The following is a 24,650-nucleotide window of genomic DNA, read 5'->3' as shown; positions in this document are numbered from 1 at the left end:
TTCCTTTTCTCAGATACACTGTCTTTACTTGGTTTCAAGAACAGCACATTCTCTTGGCTACTTTGCTAGCCACCCTTCTTGGTTTCTGCTGTTAATTTTCTCTTCTCCTTCACTCGATGCTGGAGAGCCCCCAGACCTCAGTTCCCTTCTCATTTCTATCTGCACTCACAACCTTGAGCACCTCCCCCAGTCTCAAGGCCTTAAATATCAAGTGTTACTCACGGTCCTCCAAGAAGCAGATGCCAAGATGGGATTATATGTGCAAGAGATTCATATGTTGTTGTGAAGCATAAAGGAAGCAGGAGTAGGCTGAGAGAGGCTTCCAATCATGATGATACCTGTGAAAAAGAGAGGAGGAAAGAAGGAGGTTTGGGTAGGAAGAGTCTCAAACTGCAGCTCAGTTCCCAAATAGTTTGGCTAGGTTGATGTGAAGTCCTTGAGCCAAAGTTTCCCGTTAGAGTTATCCCATGACCTTCAAGAATGGGTCAGCACTAGTATCCAGCTGTGCTCCATCATAGCTGGAAGAACCCAGAAGACACAAGTCTTCTGTGTGAATATAGTGGTGTGTACAGAGGGGTTGTCAGGCAGCCATACTCCCCTCAGCAGAAGATCTGAGTGGTCCATTCCCACGGCGGCCACAGTCCACCCCTTCACCTGCATAGAACTATTTTTCAAGGTAAGTTTGGGCAGCAGCTCTTCCATGGTTCCCATGGCCTCTAGTCTAAGGGAAAGCTTAGAGGAGGGGGAATTGATGGAGTAGCTACCAGGGCATAACTCCCTCCTCCACAATTAGCCTAAATTTCCCTCACCCTCAGCTATCACCTTAGCAGGTCTAGGTGGCTTTCCTAGTGGTGTGACCCAAACCTTCATTGCTGAGGCATCTTCTCAGGTTGGGCATGTGTCCATTCGCAATTACAAGCAGCCAGAGATCACCCAGAGGCTCCCTAGTGGATCATCTAGCTCCATGTGTGTTCCTCCTGCCCCCTTTATAACAGCAGCTCTACTTCCTGGTGAGACAGAGGCACCTCTTCTTGCCTACTTGATCCTGGACACAAGAAATCCAAAGGGCTTTAGTTCCCTGGTAAAGATGAGCCTCTTTGAAGGATAAGCATCTCTAACCCTGCCAATTTGAGAGTTGCAGGGTCAGGAAGGACAATATCTCCCAGTGGATCATCAGGAGTGATGGAAGTGGGCGGGGAGGTGGGGAGGGGATCACTCATGCTTCCACTCCTCGGTTCTCCAATCCATATATTATTTCACTTGGGGACCCAGTGCCATACAGAAGTCTCTGACACATGTTGCATCCTAAAAGATAATGCCCCAGTCTCTCATAGTATTGTGTCTGGGCTGGGCTAGGGCTTCAGCTGTGCCTTTGGAAGATTGTTTCAGAACTCTCTGAGACCTGCTTCTTCTGGGGCATATGGCTTGTGATGCAACCAGTGGTTCCCATGGGCATGAGTTCGCTCCCACCTGTTCTTTACTGTGATATGAGTACCCTGTGCTGTGTGGGATCCTATGCCTGTGGATTGAACATTCTATAAGCTCCCAAATAAGGGTGCTGGCTAAGGCTTGCTGTATGGGCAGGAAAGGCAAAAAGCATGCCCAAAATAAGCACCTATCCCTGTGAAAACCAATCGCTGATCCAGGATGAAGGGAGCCTAATGTAACTGACTTGCCACCAGGTGGCTGATTAACCTTTTCAGGGAATAGTACCATATCCAGGTGCTCAGCACTGGTCTCTATTGCTAACAACTCAGACTTTCAGAGGCCACAGTTGCTAAATCAGGTCAGTAGCCCTCATCTCGATCACTGTGGCCACTCCAATCGGGTGCCCACAAGACCAGCTCTGGGGTAGCTGATGATGAAGGCTGCCTACAACTGGCTGATTGACAACTGGCTGAGTCAATCTGTCTACTTCGTTGTTCAGAGTCTCTCCCATGAGGGATCCTTTCTAGTGGGCATTACAAGGGACACAAAGATCATTACACTTCATGCCCACTCCCATCAGTCCATCCATTCATCTCTATACCAGATTTCCTTGTGTCTGATTTTCCAGTACATTTCTTGTCCAGACAGCCAAGCCATTGGCCATTGCCCAGGAATCTATGTGCATCCTCACCTCAGGCCACTTCAGCACAAAGTAGATGACCAGGTGCATCTCTCACATGCCATCCATTGGGAAGATCTGCCCCCTCTGAAGTCTTTCAAGGTCATTGACAAATGTGGCTATAATTTTCAGCTTATGTGATATTCCCAGCCAACTCATTTGTAAACCAACCTGGGATTATGCCCACACTGCATGGTCACAAGGATCTCTCCATATGGCCGCACGTATGAGCTGGGGGAGGAGCACCCATGCACTTGTCAGGGTGACATGGGGCTCTGGACTATCTGCTCATACAGTTTATTCATGCCTTCTGGTTCTTCCGGTCTTGGTCCCAGATGTACCACTGCCCTCTCACTAGGTCCTGCTGCTGGGCACCTTTGACTTTAAGGCTTCATGGATTTGATGACAGGAATCTTAGTCACTTTTGTTCACTGACTTATTTATAGTGCTTAGAAAATGCCTGGTATATACTAAGAGCACAATAAATATTTATTAAGGAAATAATAAAAATGAATGTAATAGCAAAGAAAGAAAAAAATTTAAAGAATTTTTTCAAAATTTAGTTCCTTGAGAAGACTGCTAAAGTCAATATAACTTTAGTAAGATTTATTAAGTTAAAAAGGGAGACAGTAAAATAAATATTAGGAATCAAAAATAAGACAGAGGTACAGACATGGTAGTTTTAAATTTAATCAACCACTTCTCATCCTTACTCTTCCAAACCACATTTCCTGAACTGCTACTTATTTTCCCTGTGTCCAGCCTGCCCCCACTCCCAGTCTATTTTCTACACACTACCAGAATTATCTCTTTTTTTAACTTTTTACTTTAAACTAATTTTAGACTTACAGAAAAGTTGAAAGAGATAGAAGAGTTCTTTCACTAAACTTCTCCTCATGTTACATCAGCATAGTACAATTATCAAAACTAAGAAATTAACATTGGTACACTACTATTAACTAAACTGCAAACTTTAGTCAAAGCTCACCTATTTATCCACAAATGGTCTTTTTCTGTTCCAGGATCTTATCCAGGTACCAAATTACATTTAGTTGCTATTTTTCCTCAGTCTCCTCCAATCTGTGACATTTCCTTAGTCTTTACATGTCTTTTATGACCTATACACTTTTGAAGAATTACTGAGCAATTAAAGAAGTAAATTATATCACATTCAGAGACAGAAAGACATTAATTTTTTTTTTATGTTTGTAAATGTGAAAGCTTGGATTTGGTAACAATTATAAAAACTAGTCAAAGCAGACTCAAGAAGAAGCCTGAATAGGCCTGGAGCTATTCAAGAAACTAAAATCTATCTTCCAAAATAAAAAGGAAAGAAATAAATATTAGGTCTAGTCAGTCTTATAGGTGAGTTCCAGCAAAACGTTAAGAAACACACAATCTCAAGCTTTTACAAACTGTTCCAATGAGTCAAAAAAAGGGGGTCAACTCACCCATCTCTTGTTATGAGGCAAGTAAATGCTTGATACTAAACCTAGACAAGAGCAATAGGAGAAAATAAAAATCTAGACCAGCCTCCAAGTGAATAGAGAAGCTTGATTCTTTCTGATTTGTGTGAGTCCAAAAATATGATCATCTCAAATATATAGAAAAAAACATTTGATAAAAGATGTATAGCCTTTTAAGAAAATCCCTTAGCAGGCTAGAAATACATGGGAATTTTCTTAATTTAAAAAGAGTATCCACCAAAAATCTAGAGCAAACATTATACTTAATGATGAATCATTAGAAATATTTCCTTTCAAAAAGGAAATAAGACCAAGATGCTTGCTATCACTGTTTCCTTTTAACATTTTACTGGCAGTCTAATTGGAAGGAAAGAAATAGAACCTCATTACGCACAGATGGTATCACTCTTGGGCAAGAATTCAAGAGACTTAATGGATAAAGTATTTGAAATAAGAAAGTGGGGTAATTTTAGAAAATAAGAAACAGATCTGACATGGTGGTTGAGTAAGAGAAAGAAGAAATAAAGATGATATCTGGTGTTCCAGCTTGGGAAAATATGTAATGTGATACCATTTACTTAGATTGCTAATTCTATAGGAAAGTGAGCCTTGAGTTAGGGCAGAGCCATACTATGTGGGAAGCTTCCAAGAGAAATTACCTATATCCCTAAATATCACCAGAAATACAAGGAGTAGGAGGAAACTCTGGTCAGAACCTCTATGGAAGAGATCACTACATGTAGTTGTACAGAATATTCAGATAAGCCACTTGAGACTCCTCACTTGAGACTCCTCTCCCTGTGATGGAACATTCTAATAAAGATGGCAACTCACTGGACTGACTCCTAAGGAGGAAGGTTCTGATTAGCCACATGGCTTTTGCTTTTCTTAATGAGATATCCAAGTTTGGGACCAAGCAGATTTGGCCAGGGAAATAGAAGCTGGAGTGCTGAAACACTAACAATTTTTTTTCTATCCTTCCTTTCAAAAGCTCTCAGCCTCTATTCTAAATAAAGCTTGAGGAGGTTAACTAGATTTATTGCGGTGGTCATTTTGCAATATATATGAATCATTAGGCTGTACACCTGAAACTAATATGCTATAAATTATACAATCAATCAGTTAATATTGAAAGGGTGACATGAAGGCTCACCACTAGCTAACAGGCTCATGTGCCTCAGTCTCAGGCTGGGTGGCAAAAGTCAATGAGTTCAGCTCAGTGTTGATGAGTGAAATGTGAAGACTTCAAGTAGTTGGTTGGATATGTGCGTCTGGAGCCTGGAAATGTATATTTGAGAGTTATCAGTATATGAAAGAGACCTGAAACCATGGGGATGGATGGATGGATCATGCAGAAAGGATATAGAGAGCAAAATGAGAAGAGACACATTCGAAGAAAGGAATGCTAAAGAAGAAATACTGAGAATATGTAACCAGAGAAGTAGGAAGAAAACTATGGCAGTATTTTTTTTTTTATTGAAGCATAGCTAATTGACAAGGTTGTGTGAGTTTCAGGTATCCAGCAAAATGATTCAGCTATTTACAAATATATGTATATTCTTTTTCAGATTCTTTTCCACTTAGGTTATTAAAGGATGTTGAATACAGTTTCCTGTGATATACTGTAGGTCCCTATTGTTTATCTATTTTATATATAATTGTGTGTGTTAATCCCTACTCACCCCACCGTTCTTTCACCTTCAATAACCATCAGTTTGTTTTCTATATCTGAATCTATTTCTGTTTTGTAAATACATTCACTTGTATCATTTCTTTTAGATTCCACATATAAGTGATACCACATGATATTTGTCTTTGTCTGACTTACTTAGTATGATCATCTCTAGGTCCATCACAGCAGTGTCTTGAAAGGATCCAAGACAAGAGGGAACATTAATGAGAAAATGCGCATCAGTGACAAATATTTAGAGTGAAAAGAGCTCACTGTCAAAGCCACACAGCCAAATCAATCAAATTCAATTTACTCTTGTTGAGTATGGTGATTTTAAAGCAGTAAGATTTTACTTTGATGGCTACATTTCTTAATTCATTTGTTCACTCATATTTAACAAAGGCCCACAGAGTGCAAGATCTATTCTGTTGTCTCTTTCCTTCTCTCATATTCAGCCAAATTTAAACTCTCTCAGTTATATTCTGAGTTTCTGAGAACAGGCATGGAATATATAAACTTTTTTTTTTACTTGATTAATTTCTTAAACAACTTTGACTCAGCACTTCATTCTTATTCGTGTTAAAATCAGATAGCTTTTCTGAGGTTTAACCTCCAGTTTTCTACATATTTTCCCAGTGTTTTGTATGTATTAAAAACAAGTGAAGAATTCATGTGCTCATTCTTTTGCTTTTCCCATGTCATTTATTTCAGAATCACCTAAGTGAACTCTGTTCAGTATTCCCTTGAGATGGTCTATATTCTTTATAAAGATATTTCCACTGAATCTAATGTAATGCTTTCCTCACTGGATTAGGATACATGGCCCCATACTAATGTATTCACGACCACCTACTACTCAACACCCACCAGTTATCCCTTTGCAATCAAAAAATTGAAAATAAGTAAGGTAAATTATATAATTAAATAATTACAATACAAGACAAAATATGCCAGAAGAATGAACAAAAGATTATAAGCTTTCATTGGAGAATAAATAAGCTTTGCTTTGAGTGACCAGAGAGAGCTTCAGAGAGAAGGTGGCATTTAAGTGGGTCTTAAAGAAGTAGATGGATTTCAATAAATGAAGTTGAGATGGGAACCTTCCAGGGAGGGACAATGATGTGAGCAAAAAGCAGGCAAGCACAAAGAAAGTTCAAGAATGATGTATTGGTACACCTGATGGAAGAAAATATATCAGAGATAAGAGGGGAGAGATAAAAATGTTGAAAGCTAATGCAGCACTTATTACAAGCCAGGCAGCCTGCAAAGTGCTTTATGTTTATCATGCCATTGAATTCTCACACCACCCAAAAGGGCAGCTACCAATCCCACTTTTGTTTATCAGACAAGGAAACCAAGGTTCAACAAGATCCAATGACTTGTCCAACACTGCACAAATAGGAAGTGGATGAGCTAGGATGTGAACCCAGAAAGTCTAATTCCAGAGCTCCACCCTGCCCAACACTGCTGGAGAAGGCACAGAGACATTGGAAGAAGAGGGAAGAGGTCCAGGAGAACACTGGGTCATGCATGTGAAGGAACAAGTTTCAAGGCAAGGGTTGTTTTATAATTAAAATCTCTCAATTCATAACTCCAGATGGATAAAAAAAATTTGAGGGGCTGATTAGTTGGCCACTGGAGACTTCATATTCAGCTGAGCTATGTCAAAGGAGTCAAAACACAGAGAAGAGGGAGTAGATGGTAGAATTGGGGGCCAGTGACCATGAGCTAATTTTTCTAGGGTTTTGGTACCCAAGATAAGGAGTGAGAGGACAGTAGCTGGAAAAGGGTGATCAGTCTGTGATTTTTGTTTTTTCAGGCTAATTTGTGTGAAGGAAAGCTAGTGGAAAGTGTTAGAGAGAAAAGACAACTGAAGTATCAACTTCCTTTTGGAGAATGGGGGAGATGAAGAGATTAAGGATACAGGAGAAGGCTCAGAGAGCCACATAGAGGAGGAAAGAAAACTTTTTCTCTGGGACAAGAGGAAGTGAAGACAGGAAGTGAGGCAGCAAGTAGAGGTTGAACAAACCTACTTCTGATGACTTCAATCATCCTAGTGAAGTAGGAGGCACTTCCAGTGCTGAGAGAGGTAGGTTGGGCTGGAGGCAGAACTTAAGAACTGTGGTCACAATTGGAAACAATCAATGCAAAGACAACGTCATGTGGGGGCTGGCCTGGTATAATTAACTGAAGAGGTTGCCATCTCTCTTTACTCTGCTGTGTTGCTTGCTCAGGTAAGAGCTCACCTGTAACAATTCACCTCCCTTGTTCTCCTTTCCTGAACCACACAGCCCCATCACTCCAGCTGTCTACATCCTGCTTCTTCCTGCTCTCCTTCTAACTCCTTCACTCATTCCTCCATTGGTCTCACTCCATAGACTTAGGCTTGGTATTGCTTCACTAGCCAGCTCTGACTTCTAGCTACCATGCTGCTGCTGCTGCTGCTAAGTCACTTCAGTCATGTCTGACTCTGTGCGACCCCATAGACAGCAGCCCACCAGGCTCCCCCATCCCTGGGATTCTCCAGGCAAGAACACTGGAGTGGGTTGCCATTTCCTTCTCCAATGCATGAAAGTGAAAAGTGAAAGTGAAGTCGCTCAGTCGTGTCCGACTCTTGGCGACCTCATGGACTGCAGCCTACCAGGCTTCTCCATCCATGGGATTTTCCAGGCAAGAGTACTGGAGTGGGGTGCCACTAGCTACCATACTCAATTACAATTACTCCCTTGAGATCCCTGCTTTGTAGCTCATCACCTTGTCTATCCAACATGAGCCCTGGAATCTCTAATGGCATATGCTCAAGAGGGTAGCTCTGCTGAAGACTGCAAACTGTGGTGCTGGCTTGATTTAGAGAGCCTCTGTACCAGATGATCTTAGGTTGCCCTCCAGATCCACTCTCCATACCTTTCTACCTGTTCAAGCCCCTAGAAGGGGTCCTGTCTACTATCTAGAGGTCATTCCATGGATAGTAAACATGATCCCTTGTCCACTGATTTCCAGTTAGGTTAGGCCAATGGTAAGGAGTTTGGGGCTTCCCTGGTGGCTCAGATGGTAAAGTGTCTGCCTGCAATGCCGAAGACCTGGATTCAATCCCTGGGTCAAGAAGATCCCCTGGAAAAGGAAATGGCAACCCACTCCAGTATCCTTGCCTGGAGAATCCTATGGACAGAGGAGGGTGGGCCACAGTCCATGGGGTCGCAAACAGTTGGACACAACTGAGCGAGTTCAATAAAAGTAGTAGTAGGAAAGAGTATGTGTGTGTGTTAGTCACTCAGTCATGTCCAACTCTGCAACCCGATGGACTCCTCCAGACTCCTCTGTCCATAGAATTCTCCAGGCAAGAATACTGGATTGGGTTACCATTCCCTTCTCCAGGGGATCTTCCTGACCCAGGGATTAAACCCAGGTCTCTCACACTGTGGGCAGATTCTTTACCATCTGAGCTACCTTGGAAGCCCTTATGTAGGAAAGAGAAGTCAGGATATTTATTCCTTCAGCTCCCTACATGTGGCTGCAGGCTGGCAGTGGCTGGATCCCTCCACAAAAGACCACAGCTTCTCTCCAGCAGCTTCTCCTATAGCTCCAGCTACAACCACAACCCCAGCTCCACTCTTGTAAATTCCAGTAACCACTCCTTGCCTTTTCAAGATGAAGAAATATACTGTTAGTATGTGCTTCAACACCCCAGGTACTTTCCCCCAGTGTGTTTGTAATCAGTCTATTGCTAAGTCACTTCAGTTATGTCTGATTCTGTGCAACCCCATAGACGGGCAGCCCACCAGGCTCCTCCGCCCCTGGGATTCTCCAGGCAAGAACACTGGAGTGGGTTGCCATTTCCTTCTCCAATGCATGAAAGTGAAAAGTGAAAGTGAAGTCACTCAGTCATGTCTGACTCTTATCGACCCCATGGACCGCAGCCTACCAGGCTCCTCCATCCATGGGATTTTCCAGGCAAGAGTACTGGAGTGGGGTGCCACTGCCTTCTCCAAATCAGTCTATTAACTCTCTTCAATTCTCCCACTTAAGGATGATATATCTTTCTTGCCAGAACCTAACTGATGCAGTTCCAACCTTGAATGGATCCAATTAGCATAACCTGAAGACACATGGAGCAGCCACTGTGAATCCAGGAGGGATACTAGGGATAACTTAGATGATGGGGAAGCTTGACCTGGATGTCCCACTGGTATCCTCAAATTTAATGTATCTAAAATCAAATCCATTATTACCATCCCTTCATCTAAATTTGTTCCTCCTTCAGACTTTTCTGCTTTTTTCCCATTCATTCTTTCATTTATTCAAATACTTTCCATTTATAGAATGATTTCCATGTGCTAAACACTAGGAGTTCAAAGATGCCCAGAACAACGTTCCATCTCTCTAGAGGCTCATCTTTATAGGGAAGACCCACCCCACAGATGTTGGGTTGGCCATAAATGATATGATACATGCCTTTTTATAATAGTAGGAACTACCTGTTGGTAAAGCCTAGAGGAAGAATCCAGGATAAGGCACAGGCCAGAAGGCTTCTCCAAGGGAGTCATTGTTGTGGTTGTGGTTGTTGTGTAGTCACTAAGTTATGTCAAACTCTTTGTGACCCCATGGACTGTAGCCCGCCAAGCCCCTTGGTCCATGGGATTTCCCAAGCAAGAAATACTAGGGTGGGTTGCCATTTTCTCATCCAGGGGATCTTCTCAATCCAGGGACTGAACCCATGTCTCCTGCATTGGCAGGCAAGTTCTTTACCACTGAGCCCCCAGGGAAGCCCAAGGAAGCCACTAGCTGAACCTTAAAAAATAGTAAGCTTTCAGCAGCAGAGAGAGTAAGAGGATGAAAGAACACTCTAGGCAGTGTCAGCTTGAGCAAAGAACAGAGGCATGATAGTGCACAGCATGCTCAGGAAATGAAAAGTTGTCCTGAACAGCTGGACCACAGGATAAATGGTAAGTGAGCAGGCAGGCAGGGGGCTGGGAAAGCGGGTAGAGGAAAGCAGGGAATAAATGATAAGGTTTTTTCCAAAAGTAGGCCTGGTCAGATTATGAAGGGTATTAACTGTGAAAAACTATTTTTAATTGTTATGACACCTCATGTGGTATCATAGTTCTTCTGAAGACTTGTACATTTGGCCCATCCCTCAGAACAAACAGAAAGGGTTTTCTATCTTTTCCTTGCTTGTATGCTAAGTCAATTCTGTCTCTGTGTGACCCTATGGGCTGTAACCGGCCAGGCTCCTCTGTCCATGGGATGCTCCAGGCAAGACTACTGGAGTGGGTTGCCATTTCCTCCTCCAGGGGATCTTTCCCACCCAAGGACCAAATCCACATCTCTTACATCTCCTGCAGTAGCAGGCAGCTTCTTTACCACTAGCACCACCTGTGAAGCCCCTAGGTGAAGGCTTGTAACAAGAAACAAAGAAAGTAAGACTTGGCTTTTCAGTTCGTACTGAGGATTTTGAAATTCATGTTAGAGCTTATAGTTCTGAGGGGAAAAGGTCTCTACATTTCTAAAATCTTGGACCCTAATGGATGAAGGGTATAGCCTTTACCACACACTATAATTTAGATTGGTCTTCCCACGTGGCTCAGTGGTAAAGAATCCGCCTGCCAATTCAGGAGACACAGGTTGAATCCCTGGGTCGAGAAGATCCCCTGGAGGTGGAAATCGTACCCCACCCCAGGATTCTTGCCTGGAAAATCCCATGGACAGAGGAGCCTGGTGGGCTACAGTCTCAAGGGTCATGAAGACTTGGATTCGACTGAGCACACCCGCACCATGCAGCATTCTTTAGCTAGAACAACTGGAGGGTCATGCTGGCTGCCCCTAGGGTTTTTCCTTTCCCATTTCAGATGCCAGACCCACAGGTCACAGTTGGGTAACAGGAAAGAAGAGCCCTAATGTGAAGGAGTGCATACTTTCCTACTTACAGCGCCTTTAGTCATAGGGGAATATCCACATACAATGAAACAGGGCATAGGGCAAGATCTCCAGACAGGATACAGACACACACATTAAGGAAGAAGGAAAGATCATGAAAGATACTTTTTTCCCAGATTTCTTTCTTTCATATTTAGGTATCTATAATTGGAAATTCTTGAGAACGCGAGGATTCTTGAGAAACTCTTGAGAAATCTGTATGCAGATCAGGAAGCAACAGTTAGAATCGGACATGGAACAATAGACTGGTTCCAAATAGGAAAAGGAGTTTGTCAAGGCTGCATATTGTCACCCTACTTATTTAACTTATATGCAGAGTACATCATGAGAAACCCTGGACTGGAAGAAACACAAGCTGGAATCAAGATTGCCGGGAGAAATATCAATAACCTCAGATATGCAGATGACCCCACCCTTATGGCAGAAAGTGAAGAGGGACTAAAAAGCCTCTTGATGAAAGTGAAAGTAGAGAGTGGAAAAGTTGGCTTAAAGCTCAACATTCAGAAAACAAAGATCATGGCATCAGGTCCCATCACTTCATGGGAAATAAATGGGGAAACAGTGGAAACAGTGTCAGACTTTATTTTTTTGGACTCCAAAATCACTGCAGATGGTCTGCAGTCATGAAATTATAAGACACTTACTCCTTGGAAGGAAAGTTATGACCAACCTAGAAAGCATATTCAAAAGCAGAGACATTACTTTGCCAACAAAAGTCCATCTAGTCAAGGCTATGGTTTTTCCAGTGGTCATGTATGGATGTGAGAGTTGGACTGTGAAGAAGGCTGAGTGCCAAAGAATTGATGCTTTTGAACTGTGGTGTTGGAGAAGACTCTTGAGAGTCCCTTGGACTGCAAGGAGATCCAACCAGTCCTTTCTGAAGGAGTTCAGCCCTGGGATTTCTTTGGAAGGAATGATGCTAAAGCTGAAACTCCAGTACTTTGGCCATCTGATGCGAAGAGTTGACTTATTGGAAAAGACTCTGATGCTGGGAGGGATTGGGGGCAAGAGGAGAAGGGGACGACAGAGGATGAGATGGCTGGATGGCATCACTGACTCGACGACATGAGTCATCACATCACTGAAGTGAGTCTGAGTGAACTCCGGGAGTTGGTGATGGACAGGGAGGCCTGGCGTGCTGCGATTCATGGGGTCGCAAAAAGTCAGACACGACTGAGCAACTGAACTGAACTGAACTTAAATGACTCTAAATGGTGTGAACTATCATAAATGTGCTAGAAGCTATCTATCAGCTCAGTTCAGTCATTCAGTCATGTCTAACTCTGCAACCCCATGGACTGTAGCACGTCAGGCTTCCCTGTCCATTGCCAATTCCTGAAGCTTGCTTAAACTCATGTCCATCGAGTTGGTGATGCTATCCAACCATTTCATCTTCTGTCATCCCCTTCTTCTCCTGTCTTCAATCTTTCCCAGCATCAGGGTCTTTTCCAAGGAGTCAGTTCTTCACATCAGGTGGCCAAAGTATTGGAGTTGCAGCTTCAGCATCAGTCCTTCCAATGAATATTCAGGACTGATTTCCTTTAGGATTGACTGGTTTGATCTCCTTGCAGTCCAAGGGACTCTCAAGAGTTTTCTCCAACACCACAGTTCAAAAGCATCAGTTCTTCTGCACTCAGCTTTCTCTATAGTCCAACTCTCATATCCATACATGACTACTGGAAAAACCATAGCATGGACCTTTGTTGGCAAAGTAGTATCTCTGCTTTTTAATATGCTGTCTTACAATAGAGGCTACAGCATCTTTCTCTTTCATATCATTTACCATAATTTACTAATTCATGGGAAATATGATGTAATTGCAAAGTTGTGCTGTGCTTAGTCATGTCTAACTCTGTGAAATTCTGGACTGTAGCCCACTAGGCTCCTCTGTCCATGGGATTTTTCAAGCAAGAATACTGGAGTGGGTTGCCATTTCCTTATCCAGGTGATCTTCCTGACCCAGGGATCAAACTTGAGTCTCCTGTTTCTCCCGCATTGCAAACTGATTCTTTACCCACTGAGCCATCAGAGAAGCCCAACTGCAAAGTTGTTTGGAATCCAATGAAGTGGTACTTCCTTTAGTCAAAACAAACTGCAGGAGTTACTTCTAAATATTTTTGTTGTTTGGGGCCTAATGTCCATAAATAAAGTGATTTAACTAAGTGAAGAAGTATTTTGAACAAGTGTATATCTATTGTGGGTCACTTTGAAGGGACCCTATATGATGAGGCAGCCTGGTTTCCAGCTTTGGCAGAGATTCTAGCTATTTACTGGGTCATCTACTCTTGTCACCTAGCTTATTTAACTTCTACGCAGAGTAAATCATGTGAAATGCCAGCTTGGATGCAGCATAAGCTGGAATCAAGACTTCTGGGAGAAATCAACAACCTCAGATATGCCAATAATACCACTCGAATGGTAGAAAGCAAACAGGAACTAAGGAGCCTCTTAATGAGGGAGAAAGAAAGTGAAAAAGCTAGCTTAAAACTCAACATTCAAAAAACTAAGGTCATGGATTCTGGTCCCATCACTTCATGGCAAATAGATGGGGAAAAAGTGCAAATAGTGGCAGATTTTATTTTCTTGGGCTCAAAAATCACTGTGGACGGTGACTGAAGCCATGAAGTTAAAAGATGCTTGCTCCTTGGAAGGAAAGCTATGACAAATCTATACAGTGTGTTAAAAAGCAGAGACAACATTTTGCCAACAAAGATCTGTATAGTTAAAGCTATGGTTTTTCTAGTAGTCATGTATGGATGTGAGAGTTGGACCATAAAGAAGGCTGAGCGCAGAAGAATTGATGCTTTCGAACTCTGGTGCTGGAGAAGACTTTTGAGAGTCCCTTGGACTGCAAGGAAATCAAACCAGTCAATCCTAAAGGAAACCAACCCTGAATATTCATTGGAAGGACTAAAGCTGAAGTGCCAATACTCTGACCATGTGATGCTAAGAGCTGACTCCTTGGAAAAGACCCTGATGCTGGGAAAGACTGAAGGCAAAAGGAAAGCGGGTGGCAGAAGATGAGATAGCATCACCAACTCAATGGACATGAATCTGAGCAAACTCCAGGAGACAGTGAAAGACAGGGAAGCCTGGCATGCTGCAGTTCATGGGGTTGCAGAGTCAGACATGATACAGCAAATGAACAACAACTACTACTACTCTCTTTGTTCCCATCATCTTGAAACCAAGAAGGCTTATAAATGTCCACTGAACATACCTGTGGGATTTTGGAGAAAATTTGCCTGGCATTCTTCAGAGAGCATCTCTTCTGTATCCTGGCCCTTTTGTCTTGACACCTGCCATCAATACTGCTTGGAATTAATTAGACATCTAACTACCTCAGGCGGAGAAGGCAATGGCACCCCACTCCAGTACTCTTGCCTGGAAAATCCCATGGGCAGAGGGGCCTGGTAGGCTGCAGCCCATGGGGTCGCTAAGAGTCGGGCATGACTGAGCGACTTCACTTTCACTTTTCACTTTCATGCATTGGAAAAGGAAATGGCAACCCACTCCAGTGTTCTTGCCTGGAGAATCCCAGGGACAGGGGAGCCTGGTGGGCTGCCGTCTGTGGGGTCACACAGAGTTGGACACGACTGAAGTGACTTAGCAGCAGCAGCAACCACCTCAGGACAATGTTTTACAAAATTATTATTAAAATGTAAATTTATATATCATGATGCTACTCATGTTGTTTTTTAATGGACTGGTGCTTTTCTTTTCAGTTAGTCTTATAAGTTTCTTGGAATATCAGAATAAGTTTTGGAAGACCACAGCTGTAACTGAGGTTGCCACAGAAGACCTCACTGGAAGACCTCACTGAAAGATTCGTTTCCATTCCCATTTTCCTTGAATGTGATAGCAATGAGAAGAGCTGAAAATGGGCAACTACTTGGCCCGTATGCATACTTTTGTATGAATTGAATAGAACATACGTTTCTCTGGGCATATGCAGATCACACTGGAAATCATGGCTTAGGGAGCAGAGTTACAAGCTAGATTTCAGCCCCCATTCACTCCCTCAGCCTAGGATGCTTTACAAAGACTTGCACTCAGCCTCAAGTCAGCTTAGTCTCTGATTGTTATCGTTGTTGTTGTTGTTGTTTAGTTGTGTCTGACTCTTTGGTGACGTCATGGACTATAACCCACCAGGTTCCTCTGTCCATGTCCATTTCCTCCTCCAGGGAATTTTCCCAATTCCTCCTCCAGGGATTAAGCCCACCTCTCCTGAATTAGCAGGCAGATTTTTTGCCACTGAGCCACCAGAGAAGCCTGAGTCCCTAATGGATTAAGGTCATTTGCCCTCACTCTAGTTATCCTCTAAAAGATAAGTGAACCCTGCCTGGAGAAAGATAACTTCATTAAAGCTTCTACAGAATTTTTACACAACGTTCATCATTCAATTAAAAAATGATCAGGCAGTACCAAGAGAAAAAGCGGACAATAGAAATATACTTACAGACAACTCAGATATTAGAATGATCTGCCATGGACTTAAATAACTGTGATTAAAATGTTCAGTAAAAATGCATGATAGGATAGAGAACTTCACAAAAGAACTGGAATATATAAAAATCACGGACATAAATTCTAGAACTCTAAAATTTAGGGTCACATGTATGTAGATTGCAAGTCATTAATATGAAGTACTATTAATACTAATGGAAAAGTTGTGAAGAGAAAAGGGAGGTGAAGTACCTGTAGAGCCCAGGAAGAGGCCTTGGGAATGCAGCCCTGGACAAGTAAAAGAACCTCAAGCAAAGCCCTCCAAGGGTCTTGCACCTGCATTCCTGACCCCACAGTGGGGAGACAGCCGAGCTGCCTGAGGAGCAGCATGCCGATGCAAGGCTGCAGGCAAGTTTTCAGGGGCATGTCAAGTTTTCTAAATCCTAGGAACAGTGTAAGAAGTTTGAAAAACATACCTGGGTAGCCACAGAGAATTAAGGTCCAAAACCCAAATCTCTCAGGGGTCCAGAAAGAGGCTATGAACCATTCCAACCATAATACACAAAAGGAGCTGAACTTTTGAATAAACAACCAGACAGCCAAAGAAAGCATCTCTGTCTTAAAAGAAAGCAACTTCTTCATTTCATCTACTAAGTTGTGTTTGACACTCATGTTTTTAGTTTTAGGGAAAAAATTTTGAGCTAGACTCAAATCTCCTTCAGTTCAATTCAGTTCAGTCACTCAGTCGTGTCCAACTCTTTTCGACCCCATGAATCGCAGCATGCCAGGCCTCCCTGTCCATCACCAACTCCCGGAGTTCACTCAGACTCATGTCCATCGAGTCAGTGATGCCATCCAGCCATCTCATCCTCTGTCGTCCCCTTCTCCTGCCCCGAAACCCTCCCAGCATCAGAGTCTTTTCCAATGAGTCAACTCTTCACATGAGGTGGCCAAAGTACTGGAGTTTCAGCTTTAGCATCATTTCTTCCAAAGAAATCCCAGGGCTGAACTCCTTCAGAATGGACTGGTTGGATCTCCTTGCAGTCCAAGGGACTCTCAAGAGTCTTCTCCAACACCACAGTTCAAAAACATCAATTCTTTGGCCCTCGGCTTTCTTCACAGTCCAACTCTCACATCCATACATGACCACTGGAAAAACCATAGCCTTGACTAGATGGACCTTTGGTGGCAAAGTAATATCTCTGCTTTTCAATATGCTATCTAGGTTGGTCATAACTTTCCTTCTAAGGAGTAAGCGTCTTTTAATTTCATGGCTGCAGTCACCATCTGCAGTGATTTTGGAGCCCAAAAAATAAAGTCTCCTTAAGTGCTGTTATTTTTGCTATTGTTGCTGTTTCAAATGATCACCATTCCCCTTCTGTGCCTCTGGTGTGTAGGAGTCTGTTTTAGCTGTTCTTCTCCACTAAAGCTTGGCTCCTTAGGTTTAGAGCTCAGCTCTTGGAGCTGGTCACAGAGACCCAGTTTACCTACATACTTTAAACAGTTTGTTGCTGTTTTATAGGATGCAACTCCCAGAAGGAAACATTGTTTCTTGGTTTTCTTGTCTTCATCTCCTAAGGACCCAGAGTCTGGGCACGCTCCTGTCAGTTGATGTTGCTCTTCCCTAGAGCATCAAGGGTTCCCTTTTGTCAAGATACCCAAGGCATGAATCCCTGTGGTTACTTGTTTGGGACATTTTTATGGCTGTTGCCAAGCTCTCATTTGGACCATAGTGAAGGGAGCCTGGGAGTTAGTGATGGACAGGGAGGCCTGGTGTGCTGCGATTCATGGAGTCGCAAAGGGTCGGACACGACTGAGCGACTGAACTGAACTGAAGGGAGCCCAGCTATAGCTCTCTACAACGTGGTCTTCAAGGTTATGAATCACTATCATCATTCATGTTTTGCTATTTTTCCTTTTTATAGTGAACTCATTTTAAGCCCCAGATCTATGATTTTGGTGGCTCATTTGTTTGTGTGTACCCCAAAATACAAATTTAACAGAGAAGTCTTCATTGGGTTTGTACTACTACATTTGATGCTGATGGTATTTGCAAAGTGGGCAGATCTACCAAAAGCATCCATTGAAAATTGGAATTGACTGTCGGCTTGAAGTTTCTATTGGGTTCTGCACACCTATATCATTATGTGCCACGTGGTAAAGTGATTCGTCCACAGTTTCTGTTTATTGTAGTAAGTGTGAAACATTTCTTTTTACACTGTGCTATGACATCGTAAGGCCTCGGTACCATGTGATTATGAACAGAAACGTGGGAACAGTACTAGGTCATGTTAACTAGCCAGAACAGACTTATACAAATGTTTTAAATTATTTAAATGAACGTGTAACATTAAAAGTTCTTACAAATTTATTAATCTTTGGGCATTTGAACAGGAGTCCAAGTTTGAGAGACTTACAATAAACATCGCTCCCAAATGGCCTCTATCTAGCCATGAATCCCAGAACCTACGTTCAAAAGCCATACTAATGTTCATTTAATTGGCATGAATTGATGTGCTAACATCTTTCTTTTTTAATATCTTGAAAATATGAGTTACCTGGCTTTTATTCAATATTTAATCACCAGCCTTTCACAAAGGCAATATAAGTCAGTTTTTTAAAGAGCTGTATGTAAGTCCTTTCCCTTTTTTGGTTTAGTTTTCCTTTTATTCACTCTATCTCCTCACTGCCAGTTGATGTTTCAAAACATGGGAGATCTTGTTTGGAAAAACAAGAGGCAGAAGAGATGTCTGTAGTTTGCAAAAATTATTTAACTTAATTTTAAATGATGCATAAATTGCTAACTTTCTTAGTTTCACTGTACCTACTATGTTCTATGTGCTTCTAACCAGTGAGAAGCAGCTTAATCTTTTTCAAAATTAAAAGTCTTCAGTGACTTTAATTCACTTACACTTTATATTATGGATGATACATTTAAGTTTTCTACCATCTCACTATTAGTTTCTTATATTTTATGTTTTTTCTTTTTTCCTTCTTTTGAAATAGATGAATATTTTATGTTGGTGCATTTTCTTCTTTATTAGTTATATACTTTTTTACTATTATTTAACTAGACAGTATGTTCCTCTAGAGAGTTCCTCTATAGAGTATGACATGCATTGTTGACTTATTATTTTATAGTGTATATATTAATACTTTATCACTTCCTACATAATGCTAAAACCTTAAAACATTTTAACTCCATTTACCCCCATGCCTCCTGTGCTATTGTCATCATTCATTTAATTCTATACATATTTAAACTACACAAGGCTTTATGATTGTTTTTTGTATAGGATATATTTATTTAGATTTACCCACGTGTTTACCTGCCTCCTGAGAAACCTGTATGCAGGTCAAGAAGCAACAGTTAGAACAGGACATGGAACAATGGACTGGTTCCAAATTGGGAAAGGAGTACATCAAGGCAGTATATTGTCACCCTGCTTGTTTAAATTATATGCAGAGTACATCATGTGAAATGCCAGGCTGGATGAAGCACAAGCTGGAATCAAGATTGCCAGGAGAAATATCAATAACCCCAGATATGCATATGATACCACCCTTATGGCAGAAAGCAAAGAGGAACTAAAGAGCCTCTTGATGAAGGTAAAAGAGGAAAATGAAAAAGCTGACTTAAAACTCAACATTCAAAACACTAAGATAAAAAAAAACAAAACAAAGATCATAGCATCCAGTCCCATCACTTCATGGCAAATAGATGGGGAAACAATGGAAACAGTGACAGACTTTACTTTTTTGGGCTCCAAAATCACTCCAGATGGTGACTGCAGTCATGGAACTAAAAGATGCTTGCTCCTTGGAAGGAAAGCTATGACAAACCTAGATGGTGTATTAAAAAGCAGACATTTGCCAACAAAGGTTCATATAGTCAAAGCTATGGTTTTTCCAATAGTCATGTATTGATGTGAGAGCTGGACTGTAAAGAAGACTGAGTGCCGAAGAACTGATGCTTTTGAACTATTGAGAAGACTCTTGAGAGTCCCTTGGACTGCAAGGAGATCAAACCAGTGAACCCTAAAGGAAATCAATCCTGAATATTCTTTGGAAGGCCTGATGCTGAAGCTGAAATTCCAATACTCTGATGCAAAGAGCTGACTCACTGGAAAAGATGCTGATGCTGGGAAAGACTGAAGGCAGGCGGAGAAGGGGATGAGAGAGGATGAGATGGTTGGATGGCATCACCGACTCGATGGACATGAGTTTGAGCAAGCTCCAGGAGATGGTGAAGGACAGGGAAGCCTGGCATGCTGCAGTCCATGGGGTCAAAAAAAGCTGGACACAACTGATCAACTGAACAACAACAATCTTTCATACAACTTAGCACAGATAGAGAAAAACAATTGATTTCAAAAGCCAGTCTCTTGGGAGATTGAGATTGACTACTACATATAAAATAAATAAATAACCAGGCTCCCCTGGGTGGTTCAGTGGTTAAAAATTGGCCTGCCCATGCCGGGGACACAGATTTGATCCCTGGCCCAGGAGGATTCCACATGCCACAGAGCAACTAAGCCCGTTAGCCACAACGACTGAGCCCACATGCACTCTAGAACCCGTGCTCTGCCACAAGAAAAACCACCACAATGAGAAGCCCACACACCAAAACTAAAGAGTAGCCCCAGCTCACTGCAACTAGAGAAAGCCAGTGCTGCAACTAGAAAAGGGGCCCACACACAGCAACGAACACCCAGCACAGCCATCAGTTAAAATTAACTAATGAGAACCTACTGCATAGCACAGGGAACTCCACTCAGTGCTCCGTGGTGACCTAAATGGGAAGAAAGTCTAAAAAAGACGGGACATATGTACACATATAGCTGATTCACTTTGCTGTACAGCAGAAACTAACACAACATTGTAAAGCAACTATCTCCAATTTTTAAAAAAATCCAGTCTCCATTATTTCCTTTAGGTCTTCCTCCAGAGCCACAGACAGATATACAAAATAATTTTGAGACTCAGCCTTGCGTATGCATACAACTTAAATTTGTTTGACCCTGGGCTTTCTGCCTGGCAGCTGAATACAGAAGAATATCTTAGCTTCTTAGAAGGAAAGATGAAAATTGTTTCAGATTCAGGATAGGCTCTCAGAACAAAATAAATAAATAAATTTAAAAAAGCTATTTTGGTTATTTGCTCATTTAGTAAATATTTATTGTATGCCTAGCAGTGTGTGCTGGGACATGTGGGAGAAAGTTGAATAAGACATGGTTGCTCATGAGAGACTCACAACCCAATGTGCAAACACACAACACAATGTAATACAGTAAATGCAACAGGACTTTCTGGGAGGCCAAGAGAATGGGTTTCTTAGGTTTGGGGATGAGGGTGACTTCTGGGAAGAATCTGAAGAAAGAAAAATCCAAGACTATGCTGAGGAAAGCTAGATCACACACAAAAAAGTATGAATAACAAAAAATAATTTTGGAATGCTATAACCTAGGCATTGGCCTAACCTGCCTGGGACACCACAAAGAAGTTTGGGGAGGCTTCGTTAAACCTGAGGTAAATGTGGGTGAAGCCTAAGAGCCTCCAGGTCTCAGCTGAGATCCCTACCAGTACCATCCAGGTAGCGGATGCTTTGACACACCACCCAGATCTCCCTCCAAACTAAAGGGCTTACTCCTCCAGCTACTGGTACACTGCCCTTGGCTGTCAGCTCCCTCCAGGTATTAGTTAAGTGTTAGTCACTCAGTCATGTCCAACTCTTGCGACCCCATGGACTATAACCCACCAGGCTCTTCTGTCCATGGAATTCTCCAGACAAGTATACTGGAGCGGGTAGTCATTCCCTTTCCCAGGGCATCTTCCTGACCCAGGGATAGAACCCAGGTCTCCTGCAATGCAGACAAATTCTTTACCTTCTGAGCTACCAGGGAAGCCCCCTCCAGGTCTCAAAAGAGTTGCTGCACCCAAAGCCATGTGCCCTTCCCTGGGTCCCCAGTGTCTGGCCCACCCTACCCAATGTGATAAGGCCCTCACTCCCCAGCTCAGGGCGACTCTGAGGACCCCTTTCAGCTTCTGAGCTTCCGCTCAGGTTGGTTCAGGCCTTTTACAGAAACTGGATCACAGCCTGACTCCTCCCTTGACTCAGGCCTGTTTCTGTTCCTTCTCTTTCACAGGTGTTAATCCCCCAAGCACTCCCTAATGAATATCCTACATGCCAGCCTCCATCTCAGCATCTGCAAACCAGCCACACCTACCAACAATATTGCTTAGAACCACGAGCAAACTGCTAGAAAATCTCAGTAATCAGGGGGCTGTCTAACCTATAACTGGGTTAACAAATGTATATTTCACCATTTGTTTATTCCCAGCTCATCATCACACAAAAGCATTCTCAAAACTTCATTCTGATCTTTAGGGTTGAATCTATAGCCAAGCCGTAACTCAGAATATGTTTTCTCCAAGACCCAAACATACAGAGACATTGATCCTGATTTACACGTGGACACAGAAAGTCCACTGAGGTCAGCCAAGACACACATACCCACTCCTCAGAATCTCTGGAGGATTTAATCACTCGCTTTGGCAGCAAAAGATATCAAAATGGGTTACAGGTTTATAAACCTCTTAACTGAATCACTTTGCTATATACCTGAAATACTGTCAATCAACTATACTTCAATTAAAAAAGAATACATTATGTACAGCCAAGGCTAAGAATGATAGCTCCATGAAGAGTATTTTTATTTAAGCCACAACATTACCATATGTGTTCATTGAATTCAGTACGCTGACTCCTCCTCAGTCCATTTTCACAGACAAGGGAACAGGTTTATAAAAGTTAGAAGGTTGCTCAAGGGTACGATGCTGTCCAAGGGGGTAAAGCTGAGATGTGAATTCACACAGTACGACTGCAAAGACGCTCCCCTCCCTCCATCACTTCCACACTGATATACATGCCATCCCCTCACCCCTGCGTGTGCATAGTGTCCAGCATGGCCACTAGCACACAGCAGACACTCTAAAATCATTAGTTAAGTTTGTTCTTTACTCTTTAGCTTTCCTCCTCTGTATTCTCTGCTCTTCACAATCTCCCAGCCCAGAATATCACTTTAGAGTTCAGTGGGAGTGAGGGATGGGTAAGGACAGTCAGGATGGATCCAGGAAATACTACTCTTTTTCCTACTCTTCCCTTCCTAAAATCTTGTCATGAGCATATACTTGTTTTCTGTTTAAAATCTTTTCAGATAATTATTACAGATACTGTATTAAAAATGTCACAAATCTAAAAAGAAATTTTCTACCATCACTTCTCAAGTTTAACTTCATGTTTTATGTGCCTATGTCAACTTCTAGTTCTTATCCATGAGCATATGCAGTCTTTATATTTACAAAATCATCATACAATTATATATTTAGATGTGTCTGCTTACATTATTGGAGAAGGCGATGGCACCCCACTCCAGTACTCTTGCCTGGAAAATCCTATGGACGGAGGAGTCTGCTAGGCAGCAATCCATGGGATCACTGAAGTGACTTAGCAGCTTACATTATACCATATATATTTTTCCAGTAAATTTTTCTTGTAACCCAAATAAGCAGCGTGGTTGCTGCTGCTGCTGCTGCTAAGTCGCTTCAGTCGTGTCCAACTCTGTGCGACCCCATGGACTGCAGCCCACCAGGCTTCTCCGTCCATGAGATTCTCCAGGCAAGAACACTGGAGTGGGTTGCCATTTCCTTCTCCAATGCATGAAAGTGAAAAGTGAAAGTGAAGTCCCTCAGTCGTGTCTGACTCTTAGCAACCCCATAGACTGCAGCCTACCAGGCTCCTCTGTCCATGGGATTTTCCAGGCAACAGTACTGGAGTGGGGTGCCATTGCCTTCTCCAAGCTCTGTAAATAATGAAGGTACCTTTACTGTGTAACTGGACCCAAGATATTTTCATTAAAGTTTCTCTTTTGCTGGGGGTAGGGGGGGTGGGGATGACTTAGCCTAGTTACTCTGAAAACTGATACAAAAATGTATCAATGTAACCATGTAAAAAATCACATGACAGTCACTGGCCTTCTCTCTTTGCTGTATGTTCCTCAAAGCCCACACAACTCACCCCCCATGCTTGGCACAAAGTAAAAGCTCAAAAATGAATGAGCAAAATTGATGAATGAACAAATGATTCTTTTCTGGGCTGAAGAGTGAAGTTGTAAAACAAGATTCCTTAGGAGGAGGGACAGGATACTCCAAAGTTAAGTCTGAAAACAGGGCAGGATGAACCAGAGGGAACAGGCAGAACAGGCCGGAAACCCCGTGGTAAAGGCCAGCTACATTGGTCAGGAGGAAGCATGTGGTTTCCTGAATTATACCCGTTCAAACCCATCAACCTTTGAAACATGAAATACAGAGATCATGTCAAGGATCCACAGTGCCCCTTCAGTCCCACTTTACAGTTGTTTCTAAAAGGGTGTTTACATTATCAGAAGGGCTGTAGAGGTCAAGGCAGCTGGAAGAGAAAAATAAGACTGCAAAAAGAGAAAAAAAAAAAGGAATAGGTACACCTCAGAGAACATCCCTATACAACATCATTAGAGGAAGATTCTTAAGCTAGAGAGTCCACTGGGCTTCCTCTGGGCCTCATTCTTTCACGAAACTGTGAAAACACTGAAATTGGTATAAATTGTGCCGGTGTGTGTGTTTCTGTCTAGAGAGCAGACCTCAGATTCATCAGATTCTTATGCCCTTTGGTTATTGAGACTGCTGCTTCTTCCACTTTATCAATGCAAATGGAGCTCTTCTAAATCCATCATTATTCTTTAGGGGCTGGAAGTGGGCATGAGAGGTGGTAGGAAGGAGAGGGAGAAAGTAACTAAGCCCCCGAAGACCTATTAATTGAGTGAACATATCTGAAAGGATTACAGAGGGTTCCACATATATAAACAAGGGCCTGTGAATGTTAGCTCTCAGTATTTTTATTACTCTATGACAAATGCCCTATTCTTTCCCAGCTTCACAATAACCCTACAAGGTCAGCATAAGTCCCATATTCTATTTATGAGACTCA

The 24,650-nt window shown here is 42.3% G+C and overlaps 1 long non-coding RNA gene across 1 annotated transcript in view; it reads right to left on the bottom strand.

The window, feature by feature from the left end:
• The window catches only part of LOC147364604 (uncharacterized), a 169,924-nt gene that overhangs the window by 142,756 nt on the left and 2,518 nt on the right, over positions 1–24,650 (bottom strand). The window contains exon 3 of the long non-coding RNA XR_015134753.1: positions 223–338. This is a non-coding gene — a long non-coding RNA (uncharacterized LOC147364604). The remainder of the gene's footprint in view (positions 1–222; positions 339–24,650) is intronic.

Source organism: Bos grunniens, chromosome 10, assembly GCF_055505025.1.
Source record: "Bos grunniens cultivar Pamir isolate PY7600 chromosome 10, Bosgru_T2T1.0, whole genome shotgun sequence".
NCBI classification, from domain to species: Eukaryota; Metazoa; Chordata; class Mammalia; order Artiodactyla; family Bovidae; genus Bos; species Bos grunniens.
This window is presented reverse-complemented; position numbering and strand designations above follow the sequence as displayed.